General features: G+C 40.0%; 1 protein-coding gene across 1 annotated transcript in view; it reads right to left on the bottom strand.

The window, feature by feature from the left end:
• Window positions 1–12616, bottom strand: part of Ankrd55 (ankyrin repeat domain 55) — a 154967-nt gene that overhangs the window by 45621 nt on the left and 96730 nt on the right. The gene's annotated exons all lie outside the window — the stretch shown is intronic.

Genomic DNA, 12616 nt, shown 5'->3' with positions numbered 1-12616 from the left:
TTATTTTGATATATCACAGTGAAAGATTTATCGTCCTCTTTTTTTTTTTTTTTTTTTTTCAAAAAAAAAAAAAAAAAAAAAAAAAAAAAAAAGTGTGGGCTATCATGCCTATCTTCTACCTTATTTTTTGAAATAAGATCGCTTACTGAATCTGGAGCTCATTGATTTTGCCAGGCTTCCTGACAAGGCAGCTCTTGGGATCTGCCTGTCTCCACCTCTCAAGTGCTAGCTGGGATTATAGGTGTATGTTATGCTTGTATTTTTATGTGGGTGCTGGGGATCAAAACTCAGATCCTCATGCTTATAATCCCTTTAACACTGAGCCATTTTCCCAACTCTGGCTTTGATTTTTATGTATACATAGGAGGAGAAGGCAGAAACATGGCTTTTCCTTTATAGCAAATGAACTTGCTTAATATGATCACTATTGAATTTTGGTGAGTGTTCCAAAGTCTTATTTTTAGAACTACTGTTAAAGGTATAGTAAGGTCTGGAGAGATAGCTCAGTTGGTGAAGTGCTTGCTATGCAAGCATGAAAAGCTAAGATTGTATCCCTAGCACCCATTAAAAGACCAGGCTATATGGGAATATACCTAACCAAAGACATTAAAGATCTCTACAATGAAAATTTCAAAACTCTAAAGAAAGAGATAGAGGAAGACACTAGGAGATGGAACGACCTCCCATGCTCATGGATTGGTAGAATCAATATTGTGAAAATGACCACCTTACCAAAAGCAATTTGTAGATTCAATGCAATCCCAATCAAAATATCCATGACATTCTTCACAGAGCTTGACAAAATAATCCTAAAATTCATATGGAATCACAAAAGAGCTTGGATAGTCAAAACAATCTTGGGCAAAAAGAACAATGTTGGGGGGATCACCATACCAGATCTCAAATTATATTACAGAGCTATAGTCTTAAACACAGCATGGTACTGGCACAAAAATAGGCAATGTAGATCAATGAAACAAAATAGAAGACCCAAACATAAATTCATATAATTTCAGCCACCTGATATTTGACAAAGGTGCTAAGAACACACAATGGAGGAAAGATAGCATCTTCAACAAATGGTGCTGGCAAAACTGGATCTCCACCTGCAGAAAAATGCAACTTGACCCTCATCTTTCACCCTGTACAAAAGTCATCTCCAAATGGATCAAAGACCTCAATATAAAACCTGAAACTCTGAAACTGCTAGAAGACAACATGGGGAGAATCCTCCAAGATATAGGCATAGGAAAGGACTTTCTAAACCAGACACCAGCTGCTCAGACACTAACATCAACAATCAATACATGGGACCTCATTAAATTACAGTTTCTGCACAGCAAAAGAAACAACTAAGGAAGGGAAGAGGAAACCCACAGAGTGGGAGAAAATCTTCACCAGATACACATCTGACAGAGGATTAATATCCAGAATATACAAAGAACTCAAAAAAAATTCCAAAGAAATAAGAAAATGCGCAACCCAATAAAAAGATGGGAGATAGGCCTGAACAGAGTTCTCAAATTGAAAATTAAATGGCTAAGAAGCACCTTAAAAAGTGCTCAACATCTTTAGTAATTAGAGAAATGCAAATCAAAGTCACTTTAATGTTTCATCTTACCCAGTCAGATTGGCCAAGGTTAAGAGAATGAAAGACTTCAAATACTGGAGAGGGTGTGGAGAAAGAGGAACACTCACTGCTGGTGGGAATGCAAACTCGTGCAACCACTATGGAAAGCAGTGTGGAGAACCCTCAAAAAACTAGAAATGAACCTACCATATGATCCAGTGGAACCACTCCTTGGCATATACCCAAAGCACTCATCCTACTGTAGAGATACGTGTACATCCATGTTTCATGCTGCTCTCTTCACAATAGCTAAGAAATGGAAACAACTTAAATGTCCCTGAACTGACAAATAGTTAATAAAAATGTGGTACATCTACTCAATGGAGTTCTACTCAGCAGTAAGAAAAGATGAAATTATGAAATTTGCAGATAAATGGATGGAGCTAGAGAGTGTTATAATAAGAGAAGTAACACAAATACAGAAAAGCAAGCGATGTATGTTCTCCTTGCTTGTGAACTGTAGCACCAATCTCTTATATTTGACTATATAAATTCTGATGTAACACCAGGAGCCAGGTAAAGGCAAAGGATACATGGAAGTAAAGGAAAAGAAACAACCTGAAAGGGGGATAGTAGAGAACAGATGCTACCTGAGGGAGTAATTGTCAGGGAGGAGAGGAGAGACATGCAAGGGACCATAGTGGCGGGGGGAGTGAGGGAAGTCAGGAAAGGAAAGATGGTAGGAGCTGGGAGGTATTGGGGGGAGGGTGGGAATAATGGGGGCACTGTGACTAGGAAGGGAAGGAGGAGCAAAGCCAGATGGGAGAAAAAAGTGAATCTCGGGGGCTAGGAAACCTAGAGGGAAAAGTGATGTCCTAGAAACCCTATGAGAAATGCACATAGAGTGCCTGAACATTAATGCATATGTATACTTAGGAGCTGCTTGGAAGGGAATGAAGTGCTAGATAGAAGAGACCTCCCTTAGAGTGAGAAACATGCAGTACAGCACTCATCAAAGAAGCTTCTTTTTGCAGCAGATGGAGGCTACTGCAGAATTGGACATCTGTCAGGCATAGAGAACATGCACTTGGGGGATGCCCAGTACTAGGTGACACATCTGCAGTCAAATATCTACAACTAAGGCTCATGGAACATAGCAGAATAAGGGGCAGAGAGAGGGTTAATGTACCCCTCAACTCTCACCAGTGAGGCTTCCATGTACATCAGAGGACGTTATACACAGAAGGCCTCAACTGGCCAAGTTTTGGAGAAAAAGAGACTATAGAGTGTAGGATGGGATTCTTATATGGAACCTCACCCACCCACGGCTCAGGCAGGGACCATTGCAGAAGAGGAGGCAGAAAGACTGTAAGCTGGGGTTGGTTCATGAACGTATGAGGTGAAGGCTTCCAGGCCAATGGAGGCTTGCTCATGTGTGCCTGCGGTAGCGGTGGCATCAAACATGGTACCCATGTCAGCTCAATTAAACAAGGGCCCAAGGAGATGTGAGAAATAGGTTGTGGGTCAGCATTAAACTGAGAACTATTTGAGACTGGTTGCTGCTGGGTGAGGGAGAGTATGACTTACATATGACCACTGGATGGGCTGACTAGACTCCAGTGAACGCATTTACACTGAAGGACATTTGGATACAAACACTTGAATGAATAGGACTCAGCATTTATGCAGAGTGCATAGGGTTTGGGGGGGAGTATAGATGGGGGAGGGTGTCTGGATGTGAGTGGGAAATAGTGTATGAAATTTAAAAAGGTCAATTAAAAAAAGACCAGGCTATAATCCCAGTGCTGGGGAGGTGGAGACAGGAGGATCCTGGAGACGGGCAGGTCCTGGGAACATACTGACCAGCAAGCTTAAATGAATTGGTGAGTTTCAGGTTCAGTGAGAGCCCTCTCTCAAGAAATAAGGTGGATAGCAACTGAACAACTCTGGATCCCACATGTGTGTGCACACACATGCATGTATAAACACCTCTCTCTCTCTCTCTCTCACACACACACACACACACAAAGATGTGATAGAGTGCAATAACTACGTAGAGGTATGATGTAAGGATGTGAGAATTCAGTGTGAAAATGTGGTTGTAAATGAAGCTCTGGTTACGCAATGCTAACTCTTCCACACACATTTTAAGTTTTATTGTCTTAAAACGAAAGAACCCTCAAAACTCAACCGTGGCATGTTTTGGTAGAGGAGTGGGACAAGAGGAATGTTACTTTACATTTTAAAAAATATTTAATGTGTATGAGTATATCACCTACGTGTATGTAAGTGCTCACAGAGGTCAGAAGAAGGTGTCAGATTCCCTGGAACTGGAGTTATGGACAGTTGTTAGCACCATGTGGGTGCTGGGATTTGCACTCTGTTTTTATGTAAGAACAGTCAGTGCTGTAAACCACTGGGCCATCTGTCTAGCCCCCATTACTATATTTTTAACATTTATTTATTTATTTTATGTGTATGGGTGGGAGATACATGTGGAGGTCAGAAGACAATTTGTGGCAGTTGGTTCTCTCCTTCCACCATGATGGTTTCAGGGATTGAAGTCAGGTCATCAAGCTTGGAGATAAATGCCTTTACCTGCTGAGCTATCTCAATGGCCCAAATGTTACTAATTTCGTGTAGCTATTTCGTGCCAGGAAGTTTGTATGTATAATCTTACTGAATTTTTACAGTGATCCTAAGGGTAAGCTTTTCAGTCTCATTTGTTCGGTCCTTTTTCAGTCTCATTTTTAAAATGAGGAAACTGGAGCACACAGGTTGAGTAACCTGCCTAAAGCTGGTAGCTGAGTTCTTGGCAGGGCTGGGATTCAAACCCATGTTTCTTCAGCTCTGGAGAGAAATTCTCTTCATCACATTGGTAGACTTCTACATTCAGAAATGACTCAGAGGCTGGAATGTTCTTTTATATTTGTGATCTTAGCTGATTCAAGTCTTGTCACTTTATGGAATTCTGGCTCTCACTAGCGTGATGGCTACTATCCTGAACTTAGTTGTGTCATTTGTCTAGTGTCCGGGCTCCTCCTAAAAGTGCAGCTGGCAGTACTTTGGAAATGACTGGCCATCCTCTTCTTGGCCCCAAGTTAAGACTTGACTTACTTTTCCAAATACTATTACAATGTAAACAACTAAACAACTTGTGAACATTAGGTCAAGTCAAGAGAAATTTCCTGTTGCTTTGTTTTTGTCTTTTTTTTTTCGGCTGAGCTAATGAATAAAAATAAATACTTATAGCATTAGTAATATGACAACCAAAGTTTTAAAAGCAGCTCACAGGCAACTGTTGGTATTGCACAACATTCTTCATGTTGAGGAACGTTTTCCTACAACTGCCTCCTCCTTCCTTCAGCTTCTGTGGGGCCTGCAGAGGTTCCAGCTGTGTATGGTAAGGCTCTGGTGACTTTCTACAGGGCAGGCTTCAGGCATGGAAGCTGGTGTCTGCACTAAGCAGTGATACAAATCACAATGGAAACGTGACACACATGTCCCTGTAAAGGCAGATGCTGTGACATAGTCACCATGGTGTCCACTGCCCCAAACACACAGAGGTGTTCAAGAAGTGCTTACTAGAAGTAGTGAATTTCACGTTACCTAGGATCCCCTGGACAGAAGGAGTATGGAAACTGTTAGATGAGAGATCCCTACCTGTGTCTGCCTTTCCCACCAGTCCTCTGGGGTGCCACTGAGGACTCTGTTGGATGTTGGAAGCATCTGGGAGTTGAATATGTAGGAATTACAGACACATTGCAAATAAATACCCAGATGTCCTTGGTAACAGCAGAACTCTATGCTTATGAAAAATTTGAAAAGCTTTGGTTCAGAGTAGAGTATAATTCACACTGAGTAAGGAAAATAAGCTCTCCAGAATGTTTTTCCTTGACTTAGGATGCATCTTGCTTGAGGTTGCTGCAGAACTCAATGCACATTATAGCTATTGAGTGCACAGTATGGCTATTCTGAAAAGATGTGCTTGTGCAGATGAGTAATTTCTGTACCTTGAGTCTAAGCCATTGTAACTCCTGCTGAGCTGACATGTTCTACTAGCATCTCAGAACTCCTCCCACTCCAAACCACAGTTAACTTTTGTGTTTTCTGAAGCAGAAATCAAATGCAGTGTGAAGCAATTTTCATCACTGCCAGGTGACATGCAGGGCATACAGAGAGAATATTGATTGCCAGATGCCCGGTACCTGGCTTGTGCTCTGGGGACAGAATGATAGCAGGTGGATGAAAGATCAGCAAAATAACTCTACATCTCGAACAGTCTAGGATTGCACAGAAACTCAATCTGTCCCTGGTTGATACTTAAAGATTCACATCACATTAATCCCCCTGCCACATCTGACTTTCACCCACAAAGTTATAGTTTCAAAAAATGGAATAAATGATGTGCTTTAAAGGAATTTCAAAAACTAAGTGGTATTACCAGTTCAGTAGTGAAAATCATTTAATTTTACTTCTATTTGGAAAAACATCCTACAGATCAGAAAGACTGGTAAATTAATTTCTTATCTTTGCCCTGGGGTTTTCTAATCTGAAAAACAGCTAACATCGTAATACCTAAAGGTAACTGAATACTCGTATCCAAGGCTGGATTTTAGGACCCTGGAGTTGACTACAACGATGTTACTTTTAAAAAAACTCTCTCCTTTGAATTGCCAAAATGACGTATGACATCAAAAATGTCTTTAGAATGGAGATTTTTATAATGTAAATCGAACACTAATGCAAGAAAATAATAAAATGAAGGTCACGGAAGCAGAAGCAATTCTAACAGGAGTAAACATACAAAATAAAGCCTTAAGAAAATAGACTGATTTGTGTTTATTTATTTATTTTTTTTTACAAAATAAGATAGTTAAATTCTTCTAGACTAAATGTTGAACTCCATTAGAGCAGAGCAGAAGTAAAGCTCACGTGAGACATAGTACTTATCAAATATTTGTTGGAAGAATAAAATAACTATTTTCCCAGTCCATGTACGTCACTTGGGCAGGCTATCTATTCCTGGCATTGCTCAAAATGGTTTTGGAAGATATTTTTGGGAATGATCACTAGAGCACTGGTTTTATCAATGCATAGAAGTGCATGAGCTTGTATCAGAGAAATAAACTACATCTTTATTTTACCAGCTTCTCTTAGCAGCAGAGCATCTTCTCAATTGTGAATATTGGGAACAACTTACAGTTGTTAACAGTGTCAATAGCACCTGTGTTTTCACCACACTATAAATCACAGGTACTTTCCTACCACTACAGTGGTCACAGACATCTCAAAATATTTACAAGCATCACTACTTCAAAATTGTAGGAAATGTTGGTCCCAGCAACAAATCTTATTTAATACATTAATCAAAACCTTGTATAAACCAGGACTAGTGGTGTAGGCTTGTAATCCCAGATACTTGAGAGGTTGAAGTAGGAGGATGGTAAGTTCAAGGCCAACTGTGGCTATTCAGTGAAACCTTGTCTAAAAATTTAAAAAAGCAAAAAATGAGGGCTGAGTTGGAGCTTAGTGGTAGAGTGATTGCCTGGAATGTGTAGGCTCAATCCCCAATACCACAAAATAACTAGCTAACTAAAGAAAGCTTATATATTACTATTATAATTCACTCTTTAAAATATTTTGATAACTATACTTTGAAAATATTTTTTATATAATCCTATATATTTTGTTTGGTGTAATTTCAGGTAGTCTTCTGAGAAGAGGTCCACAGTCCTCACCAGAAGACAAAAGGCATCCATGTTGTAAAAGCAGGTAAGGATTCCTGCTCTAGGGTCTACAGGACAGTTTTTTAAAAAGATCTAAGTGATGTAAGAAAGTCGATTTTGGAAATAATTAATGTCACCTAGAGTTGTCTGATAGTAAAATATATAATTGAGGTAGGTAACAGAACAGAAAGGAAAAAGAACTATAATGTAAAAGAACATGAATTCATGACTTTTCTTGAACTAAATTTTTTTCTGTTTCTTTTTTAATATGTATATGTGTGATGTGCATATATATATCATATAGATACAGATAAAAATTACTTGTGTATGTTTATACACCCAAAGTTGTTTTTTCACAGTGTCTCATTATGTAGGCCTGGCTGGCCTTGAACTCAGTGATCTACCTGCCTCTGCCTCTGAGTACCAGAATCAAAGGCGTGCACCACCACTCCCAGCTCACACATAGCTGTTGATATCCACTATGTGTAAATTATTGAGATAGAGTCAAGTAATACAAGGATGAAAGAAACATTGTCCTTAGAAATTTATGGAGAAAGGGGGTTGATGATGGAGGGAAGAGAGGGCTCCTAAGTAGTGGTAACCTTTACTCCACTTTTTAAAGATGCTTAGTTTTAGTACAAAGATCTCGTGCATTTTAAAATGACTTATTATTACCTTCTGTTAACGGTCAAGTGGGAAGACTTCTAGAGTCAGGGACTATTTCTTCCAATTTTGGCTTTTGAGTGTACAATGTTTGGTCAGGGCTATATCTTAGGAATGCAACAAGTGCAATTGGTGCTATGAATCATGTCTAAAACTTCACATCTGGTTTTGCAAGTTGAATTTATTTTCTCAGTGTGCTGTTATAATTGGAGCTTGGATTGTGAGGCTGCTCATAAAAATCTACTAACATAAAAATGTCATAGGATCAACAATGTATCCTAAATATCATGCATAATCATGCTTCTCTGGATAGATCCAGAAAGAGTTCTAACGCTGATGATGCCTACAGTTCACTGTCCCTGTTGATGGGGTGCTTTTCCCATGAAAGCTAAACTGAGATCAGGAGAGGTTAGATTCCAGATGTTCGGCAACTTGTGAGTTCCCTCTCTCTGACATAGACAAGCCTCTCTCGATGTCAATGATTCCCTTGAGGTCTCGATCTGAAGAACAAAGATGAAAAGGACACCTGATGTCTTGCCTTTCCCACAGTGTGATACTCTTTGGTGTGGACAGCGACTAAAGAAGCCGCTTTGCAATCAAATAGAGTAATAATGAAACAGGAAAAGCAAGTAGATCATTGGAACAGAGCAAGGAGTTCAGAAATGAAACCGCAGACTAAAGAAAAATCTTGTGATAAGCTAAAATAAAATATAGCATATTGGAATCAAGTTTCTGGGGGTAGATAGGCACTAAAAAAAAAATAAAAGGAAAAAAAAAAAAAAAAAAAAAAAAAAAAAAACCACCAAAAGAAAAAGCAGCGACAGGAAAGAGCAATCATTCTGATATATTGTATTCACAAATTTTTGAACAAGGAACTCTAGATCTAAAATAAGCAACTGTGAAAATAGATTTAAGACCACAGAGACAAGGGATTAGTATTCATAACATAAGACAAACTCCTATGGAACAACAAGAAAACAAGCACTTCAATAGATCAATGGCCAAAGATGTGGGGGGCAAGCCATGAAAGAAAATACAGAAAGATCATCAAATGCATGAACTATGCAGTCTCATGAAGTAAGGAATACAAATAAACAAGAGGACAATCTGGCAACAGCGGGAGGAGAGGGATTCTTAGCCTACTGAGAGAGCTATAGTTGGTATTTCAGGGGACAACTGGGCAATATGTATTAAACTATAAATGAAAGCTGTTACCCAGAAATTATTTTTCTAGGGAAAGTCTTGCATATGAGACTCAAGGAAACTTGTGCAAGACTGCTCTTTAGATTAGCAATATGGTGATGAAAAAATGGGAGACAATCTGAATTCACAGGGTGTTCTGGACAGCTTCAGTTATCAACTTGACATACCTGATAGAGGGAACCTCAACCAAAGAATTTTCTCCATTGGATTGGCCTGTGGCCATGTCTGTGGGGCATTTTCCTGATTACTGAGTGATGTGGGAGGGTCCAGCATACTGTGGGTGGTATCACCACTGGGCTGGTGGTCCCCGGTTGTGTAAAGAAAGCAGGCTGAGCACAGGTCAGAGGAGCCAGCCAGTAAGGAGCACTTCTCCATGGTCTGAGCTTTAGTGCCTGCCTCCACATTCCTGCCCTGAGTTCCAGTCCTGACTTCCTTCAGTGATGAACTGTAACCTGGGAGATGTAAAATAAATCCTTTACTTCCCAAGCTGGTTTTGGTCAGTGTCTTTATTACAGCAATAGAAAGTAACTAGGACAGGGGGATAGCTAAATGGATCAAGATATTTTCATAGCATGGAATACAAAAGGAATGAGCCAGTATGAACATGGATAGTTGAAAAAACAAACTTGAAGAACAACATGTAGAACGTGATACCTTCTATATAATGTTCCATTGTTTCTATGAATATATGAAGAGATTAAGACTGTGAAATGATTAGCTGGGGACAAAGGTGGTAAGGTGGAAGTAATTAGGGACATTTTAGTATTGCATGTAGTATTTAAACTATCAAATTGCATGTGTGTAAGCCAAAACCAATACCATAGAACTGTTTCATATCACTGAACTCAGACAAGGCAGCCTCTAAAAGCATATTCCATGAGCAGTTTCAGAATGGCTTCAGAAACTGATTTTTTTTTCTTTCCTCCATCTCTGACTTTCTATATCTATGGACCCCCAATCCATGGATTCAACCAAGTGAGGACTGAAAATACTTGGGGAAAATTCTGTATCTGTATTAATCATGTGTGGACTCTTTTCTTATCATTATTCCTTAAACAATGGAGTGTGACAACTGTCTGCATGGTGCCTTACCTAGATGAGATTTAAGATACAGGGAGGATAACATAGATACAGAGTGGCAAACGCTACAGAATTTTATAGAAGGGTCTTGAGCATCTTTAGATTTGGGTATCCTAGGGAGGGCCTGGGATCAAGTCCCCATAAACACTGGGGAATGACTCTATATTAAATCTATGTGTATACATACATATACATACAGTATGAAAAGAAAGCAAATATTAGAAGGTGACTTCAGATGGATGCAGATCCATTGGGACACAGAAGACTGAGAATAAGTGGTGACATTGAATAGGAGATATCATCTTAGAGGCCCCTGCTCTCTAAGCTTAGAATTCAGAAATGCTGGTGTGATAACCAAGAAGATTTTTAAAAAATTTTATTTTATGTGTATGTGTGTATTGCCTGCATGTAGGTAAGCACACCTGTGTTGTACAACCCATGGAGGACAGAAGAGGCTATTGGAGCCCCTGGAACTGGAGTTACAGAGAGTTGTTAGCTGCCATGTGGGTGCTGAGATTCAAACCCGGGTCTTCTGCAAGAACAGTCAGTGTTTTTAACTGCTGAGCCATCTCTCCAACCCCAACCAAGATTTTTTTTTTTTTTCATAGAGGTCACTTAGCAGGAGGAGAACCAGGGATCTTTGAAAGATCTGTGTCCACTTTCACCATTTCCTCCAGTCTCAGGCCTCCTGGGTGGGGGTGAGGGATGGGGAACTATGACTTTGTTGGGTGTGGGAATGACTTTTAAAAATGAACATAATCTGGACTAATCAACCCCAGTAAAACCATGAGTTCTAGTGCCTTGTGACCTGGACACCTAACCTTTATTTCCTGGGAACCTCAATTTGGCACTGCATTCAAAAAGATAATGAATGCTTGAAAATTAACATATCAAAGTGCCGAAAGGCAGCACACCCATCTCCATTGCACAGAGTGAAGATTGGGAAGGTCACATGACCTTGGGTAAGGAGATTTTCTAGAATTAGGGATAAAATGGCCAGATGGCCTGTTAAGATTAAGGTGGAGTCAAATTTGTACTTCCCCAACTGAAGCTGCAGAAATCATTTGAATAAAATCATGGGAGGGGCAGGGCTTGAGGACACAGTTCCTGGGATGGGGTTCCAGCAAAACAGTTCTGTCAGCACAGTTCCAGGAGACAGATGGTTCTAAGAGATCTCTAGGGGAATGAGTGTCCTCTGAGTTCAGGCCCGCTCTTAAAAATTAAACTTAAGAGTTAGGCTATTTGTTCAGGTAATTATGATGTTGACATAATGTGGCAGTTGGGATGATAGCACAGCTTCAAGGTAGCCAGAGTTGCAGATCTGCAAGTGGAATTCGACTTTAGGGTAAAAATGACTGAACCACCAGCTTCCTAAATAAGATACACTTGGTGGGGATGAGGCTACAGCTGAGGTAGAGGAAGTGGTAGCTTACCTAGAGTCTAGACATCTCCAGTCTGCTGACATAACTGTAGCCATTTAAGCCCCTGGCTTCACATGTGGGCACAGAGTGATCAGTGTGCCCGTCTCATCTCTGGTTCTCATTTTTAAAGCAGAAGTCTTCTGGGGGTTGGCTTTAAACCACTGAAGATTTCAGGAGTAAACACAGTGTTTGACCCAAGTCAAGGAGATGTACAACCTCAAACCCAGGTTGCAAGTGGGGCCTTTCTGGTGTGGTCATAATGCTAGTCAGGAGGAAGCCTTTAATGAAAGGCTCAAGACAGATGGGGCAGTGGGGATTCCAGCCAGGGTGGAAGCTATAGGCCAGACCCCCACCCCAGTGTCTATGGCCTGCTGCTGGATTCATCAAAAAGAGTGTGACATCTGTGCATGTGCATTTTTTTGGTATAATTAGACTTTTCTCAGTATTACCAGCCCTTAATGAAGTACAACCAAGCATATATTTATATAGCAATCCCATTAAAACTCAAGTATTTCAATTGGCTTTTGGAAGTGTCTAATAGAAATCAGGCTGGCTACTGAAAATCTATAGTGGACTTTGAAAGACTTGCATAGCTACAACAAGACCTTAAGCTGCTCCTGGGACACTCTGCAGTGTTTGACCTTTGCTCCCTTTCTTAATGAAGTACAACCAAGCATATATTTATATAGCAATCCCATTAAAACTCAAGTATTTCAATTGGCTTTTGGAAGTGTCTAATAGAAATCAGGCTGGCTACTGAAAATCTATAGTGGACTTTGAAAGACTTGCATAGCTACAACAAGACCTTAAGCTGCTCCTGGGACACTCTGCAGTGTTTGACCTTTGCTCCCTTTAGAACTCTGCTTAAGGATGAGGACTGATTTTTTTTTTTTTTTTTTTTTTTTTTATTTCTTTCCCTAGAGAGCCTTTTCCACACACAGAACAAGCTA

The sequence above is a fragment of the Nannospalax galili genome, unplaced genomic scaffold (assembly GCF_000622305.1).
Source record: "Nannospalax galili isolate Female #2095 unplaced genomic scaffold, S.galili_v1.0 scaffold339, whole genome shotgun sequence".
In the NCBI taxonomy this organism is placed as follows: Eukaryota; Metazoa; Chordata; class Mammalia; order Rodentia; family Spalacidae; genus Nannospalax; species Nannospalax galili.
Note: the sequence above shows the minus strand (reverse complement) of the source record. Positions and strands in the feature narration are given on the sequence as shown.